Consider the following 6,422-nt stretch of genomic DNA (forward strand, 5'->3'; position numbering starts at 1 on the left):
ATAAACCTACAGTGTAACATGATAGGTTTTCCTACCTGTTAAAAAAACAAACAAACATGCAGTGTAAGAAATTTAAAGTAAAAAAAACTATTTGGAATTCTTCTTAATTTATCTTTCCCTGTTTCAACCTGTTTATGATTTAGTCTTACTAAAAGATCTGGTCTCTCGGATTATAAAACACCTGGCTTCTTTCGAAGCCCTAAAAGGCCTAATAATATATCAGACGGGTAACATAAAGCCAGAAGAAACCAAAAGAAAAGGATGAGAAACAACAAACCCGGGTAGTAAGATTTCCAAGGTAAATTATATATTGTGTATAGTACTCTGGAATGAATACACCAATCAATGCGGGTTTATTCTCGGGAAGATGCCACTGAGATTTTATGGGGTGTATATATATTATAAATGTCTTTTTGGGGAAAGATGATTGGATACCGTGCCACTGTTATCTATGGAAGCGTATGAGTATATATACATTGTATAATGTATCTGAAATATATATATATATATAAGCAGAGTTTAGTCTTGACATGAAGGGTGATAATCTAATAGTACGATGCTGTTATGTTGATATGATTGTAGGTTTTGTATCTAATGAGAGTAAAGGAGAATATATATATGTGTCAGTCTGGAAGGGGCTGGGGTGGTGTTTTGTGTGAGCCTGAGAATGGAATACAGATTGGTTTTCATTGAATTTGGGTTATAGATTAATCCTTCTACTGACCGGGATAAAATCTTTAGACATGCAGGGATTGATGTGTTTTATTTTGAAGGGATTATAGTTGCCATGGTTTTGGTTTTGTAAGGAGTTTTTCATTGCTATTGGCTATGGTTGTTTATGGGCGGAGGCAACAAGGGTGAGAATCATGGTGTAATTCTAGAGATTGTATGTATTGGGTTAATGCATTTCTCTTCATGAGTTTGGCGATTATCTTCTTATATCTTTTATGGGGTGCAAGTAACTGTCCATAATCTATACAAGTACGGGCTCCTGCTCCCTGAGAGAGGAGCATTGTGTGCCTGAGAACTTGTGCATGTGGGCATTTGCTGACTGAGATCTATAGGCATGAGCAGTACAGGGAGATATTGCTTGTTATTACCGCTACTGAGAATGGGTGGGGTTGTTTCTACTGTGGGGTTTTGAGTTGTGGGGTTGCTGCAAGATTTTCAGGCCTGACAAGGGTCCTAAAGTGTATTTGGGTGTGTCCCAGTGGCTCAGTAGGGGTTTAGAGTTTGTTCAGTTATGGCTACTGAGAGTGATCTCATGATCCATTATACTGATAGTTTGCTCCACGGTGGAGACTTTGGGGAGCTTGAGAAGGAGCTTCTGACTGTAAGTTTTTATGTTTTGTTGTCAAACGTCTTCTTTTAGATTATCAGGAATTTTGACAGGTTTTGTATGTTGTTCTGGTTGATTGATTGCTATATTGTGTTTCGGTTGAAGCCTAGCACAAACCCATCTAAACTTGGGTTTGACATATTCTTGAGGTTGTATATGAGGAATTCCATTCTGGCCCCCACCGTGATTCAATGCGCCATCGATCTGTGTTAATTCGAGATATGCATCCTGGAGCTTTGGAAAAGAGAGGTGCATATCAAATTGCTGTACTGTGTATTGGATTGAAGAGTAGCACATACTGTGATGCATCTCTAGGTTGCAAAGATAGAGGTCGCATATCTCGAATTCTAACCCACATACACCATGTCTTAATGCGTCCTTTGAGATGAATCCTGAAGCTTTGCAACCTCGAGTGGATGTAAAACCAGAGTTAAGATCGCTTTGTGCTAGTGCCCATGTTCATTTGCGCGCACACATGAATAACACTAAGTGTTGATGGACCTCCCCACTTCTACATAGCTCTAAAGAAGTTTGTTTCTGTTAGTGCAATCAGTGGATATATGATTTTAGTTTTGTTTCTATGTGCAGGAGGATTTCTTTGAAGGGATAACAGTTCCAGATTTCGATTTTGGAGAAAGTGGTGATTTCATCAAGTCTTCTATCCATGACAGAGCTCTATATGAGGATAGAGTTCTATGGAATGGAGATGCCCAGAAGCAGGAAATCGTCCTACCAGTTGAGTCTGATGAAAACATGGAGACCGCACAGAAAGTTTGTCCCTTGATTCTATGGATAAAGCTACTACTTTTTTGCAGTTTCCTGAGGCTAAAACAGAGCCAGAGTCTTCGATTCTTATAGGTTATCCTTCCTCAAATGGTATGCCTTCCTCCTACCCATCTGTGACTTACAGCGCTCCTACTGTAGTTTCCCCAACAACCCAACTGGCTGTAGCATTTAACCAAGCTTCCCTACTTTCACCCCAAATTAGCCTGTCTAATGGCTCTACAGAGGTATTAGCAAGCAGTACCACAGAGGAGCTACTCTTGGAGAAAAACAAAGATCTTGCCTCCACCGTTCAGTTTTCTACGGTACCGAGGACTGGTAGCTCTATTGACCTTGGCAGTTTTGTTTCAAAGGCAAATACCACTGAGGATTCATTGTCTCCCCTTCCTACGTATACACACAGGCCTAGAATGATGCAAAGAAGTTTCAGCAGTCATTCATTGGATCAATTAAGGACTAATCCTAGAATCAATGAGGCTTCCTTTCACCCCCAATTTTCTCCTGTATATACTTCTGTTACAGAATTGCCAAGCACGACCCACAGATTGCAACCCCAGTTGTCTGACTTGCAAGGGATGAACATCAGGCCTGCCTCGAGGCCAATGCGCCGAGTTTTCAGCACAGGAGATATACAGGTTTGAAATTTATTGTTCTGCTTTCTTCTTTCTTCTGGCTTTGAGCTGGCAAAGCTTAGGGCCTAGACATAATTCTAAGCTTTTTAGGCACCCACGTCATCACTGTATCATGGGTGGTACACACTGGTCACTTGCAAAACAAACTAACATTATGTTGCTGGGAAATTTTACGAATTTTTTTTTGGTTCTGTTGTATGTGCTTGTAATGTTGAATTTGGTACCTGGTGTGCTAGTTTCTTGTTTCATCTGGACAGGTTATGTTTGTTTTCATATTTGGTGTATTGGCTTCTTGTTTTCATTTCGGCAGGTTAGGTTTGTTTACATGCTCGGTGTACTGGCTCATTGTTTCATTTGGGCAGGTGAGGTTTGTTTTCGTACTTTTGTTAATGTCGCTTGTTTGTGCTGTGTGTTTTTGGTTTTAGGATTTTTTGCACTTAGAAATCTACCTAGTAGGCTTGATCCCCTGAACTGTTTTGCATTGTGGTAATTGGTTTGTGTTTGGAGGCCGATTCAGTTTACTATTCCAACTGGGCTTTTTTGTTTCCTTTTGATTTAGTCTTCTTCATTCCATTTTACTACCAAGACTGTTGGATTTTATTGGATTACCTTTTAGCCTTTTTGGGTTCCATTGTGTGGAAAAGATTAATTAAACTCTAAAAATGAAAAGTTAAAACCATTTCATTCTGGATCCAGTGTTGCTGTTTTTCTTTGATTTTGGGTGGGCTTTGTCCATTTTGGCACTTGGCTGCTTGTATCTTTGGCTTCTGTTGAGAATAAATATCTACAAAAAGAAAAAAAAAAGACTCTTTATTCCTTTGCAGCACCAGGGCTGTTGTTTTTCACTCTTAGTTGTGTTCAATCTCGGACTCTTCATTTATTCTTGGATTTTGGGGGCATTTGCCCATATTGGTAGATGGCCTGATTTGATCTTTTAAATGATTCACAGGGATTCTTTATGCAGTTGTTCTATGCTGTTACATTACTCTTTGGATTTAGGTTCATATTTACCATTTTGCCCATTGTACAATTGCTTTCTTTTGGTTTAGGTTCCCCTGTTCAATTCACGAGGGCTATTAGTTTCTTGTGGCATTTATTGCACTTGTGCTACTATTTTCTTCATTTTAGGATGGTCCTGCAGTAGGGATATTGAGGAGTTGGCTTCTTCTATAGTCCCAGGCTTATTTATCTCTTGGGTGCTGATTTGTTTATTCAGGCTTCTCTTGAGCAGTTATGTAATTGGGTCGTTTTGTTCATGAGTTTGGAATCTGGAAGGGCTTTTGATTTTCATTCTATTAGTCGACTGCTTCTGTACACTTTCGTGCTTGATATATTTTGTTATTTTATCTTTTCTGTCAGATTTGGAGCTTTTGTAATATTTCAATATTTTGGTATTACTGCAGACAAGCAATGGGATGCAATTGAACCATGGATCTGGAAGCCCTCTGACATCTGAAACTTCAAGTTTTGAAGAAGCAGGATTTAAAATTGGCCGTTATAGTGCAGAAGAGCGCAAACAAAGAATTCACAGATACAGGAAGAAGCGCACTGAAAGAAATTTCAATAAGAAGATTAAGGTATTATTTAAGCCGGTCCTGTAGTTTTCTCCATTAGAATTTAGTAGTATTATCTAAGCCAGCCCCCCGGTTCTCTCCATTAAGTATTTCTATTGTTGGGATTCTCAGTTTGGTTCTCTGTTTGTAACTTTGTTCACGATACTACAATATGCCTGTCATACCTGTCTTCAATGGAAGTTTGTATTTTCAGTATGCATGCAGGAAAACATTGGCTGATAGCCGACCACGAGTGAGGGGGAGGTTTGCCAGGAATGAAGATGCAGGAGATATTCCTTCAAAGTTACACCATGATGAAGATGATGAAGATGAGGTATGATTGAGACTTGATACCATTCATGGTACTGGACTTCTAGCTTATATGACCGTAGTGTTATTGTATTCACATTAGAAATAATTTTTGGACAATTACCTGATGATCGTTTTTTCTCAAAAAACTTTGGAAGGGATGTTTTACATTTCTTTTGATTATAATCTGTGTCAAAATTGTCTTGAGAGATTTTACATCTTAATATTGGTTGATATCCACTGATCCAAAGATGGTTGGAATCAGAGGACTACAATATCACCCATAGGCTTTCCAGTGCATATTGGAAACTTTACTATTTGCTAAGTGTCCAAATGTTTGAAGAATCTGGATTACAAAGAGAATCATTAATCAGATAAACGTAAGGTTTAAAGATTTAAGATTAATTTGGGCTTTTTAGTATTTCTAGTATTGATTTGATTTCGTATATAGGGTGATTACACCTGGACTTTGCCACAGATATAGATGATCATCTATTTTCATTGTTTGAATTTCAGTTCTAGTTTGCTTAAAATATTTTTATTGAGCCATGTTTGCTCCATTGCATATCGAGCAGAGAGTATATACAACTTGGTTTCATGAAAAGGATTTTTTCTTTCATCCTGTTTATCTTCCTCTTGAGAAACTGTAGCCAAAGTGAGGTGACAAAGCATGTAAGAATAGTTCCTCCTTTGTAGTTTTTATCACGAAATTAAAATTGATTTGATATTTTTCATTTCCAGGTGGATGCTGTTCAAGAGGATGATGAAGATTTCTTGATTGGCAATGGCCATACAACTTTCAGCAATGGGATGATCAGAATGACACATCTCAACGGGAACAATGGTTACCCTTTTGGCTTTTAGTTCTTAATATTCAGCGGCCAGCCTGTGAAGGATTCGGGCTGTTATTCATTGTTGGAGCCTGAGCTTAGTTAAACGCGCTAATTCTTATATTGTCACTCTCATCAACTTCTACAGTACAAGTGTCAGGTTGATGGTTTCTCTATTAGGACTGAGTATGTGGCCACTGTAGATATACTCAGTGGGTTGAATTTTCGCCAAGGGCAAAGGGCTACTTAGATTACCATAGATCATTCTGCACCATATTTAGCAGAAGAATAGCAATAAATATGCACAATCTGCAGAAGGTAGCTAATCTAGGTTTCTTGCAGGGACATAAAATTACTCTTCATTACCATTCGTCATTGTACATAATAAAACCAATCAAAGAAGCATTGATGTTAAGCTTATTAAGATTGGTCTGGAAGAAACTTCCTTACCTATGTTCTTTTCTATGCTTAGAAGCTTGTGACTCAGTTTCACATAGAATAAAATCACTAGTCAATTATTCCGTGACAAAAGAAGTTAAGTATGAGAAGGGAGATGTTCGATGTCAATAATCTCTTCTCTTGTATATTTGATTGAGCAGCAAAAAAATATGAATGCCCCATGAATTTTAAGCGAGCATGCTCTTCTTATTGCGTACAAGTAGGCATAATGATGAGTTGAGACCAGAGCAGCTCTGTTCATTTCTGTCCACCACTTGTTTGATGGTACAATCGTCTAAACTGTATCTGAATTAATATATTCGTAATGTTCTCACATGCCTTTGTGACCTAGATACAGTATGAGATGTAGAGTGTGTCTTAATACTCGTACTGATATTGAAGTAACCTGTCATCATTGGATCTGTAGAATTTCCTGTATGAATTGTCTTGGATCAATTGGTCTACAAAATCCTCGATTTTTTTGCAGGTGTCTAATCTAATTATCTTATTTTTAATCTCTGACACTGCATATCAGCTA

The 6,422-nt window shown here is 38.1% G+C and overlaps 1 pseudogene across 1 annotated transcript; it reads left to right on the forward strand.

The window, feature by feature from the left end:
* The first annotated feature begins 543 nt into the window (after positions 1-543).
* Positions 544-6,080, forward strand: LOC149212130 (uncharacterized; annotated as a pseudogene). Its single transcript, XR_016250750.1, has 5 exons — positions 544-1,333; positions 1,928-2,757; positions 4,158-4,331; positions 4,522-4,641; positions 5,358-6,080. The product of XR_016250750.1 is annotated as an uncharacterized LOC149212130 (transcript).
* The last annotated feature ends 342 nt before the right edge of the window (positions 6,081-6,422 follow it).

This window comes from Pinus tabuliformis, chromosome 1_1 (genome assembly GCF_031772625.1).
Source record: "Pinus tabuliformis cultivar Carrire ecotype Pingquan chromosome 1_1, CPIR1, whole genome shotgun sequence".
Lineage (NCBI taxonomy): Eukaryota > Viridiplantae > Streptophyta > Pinopsida > Pinales > Pinaceae > Pinus > Pinus tabuliformis.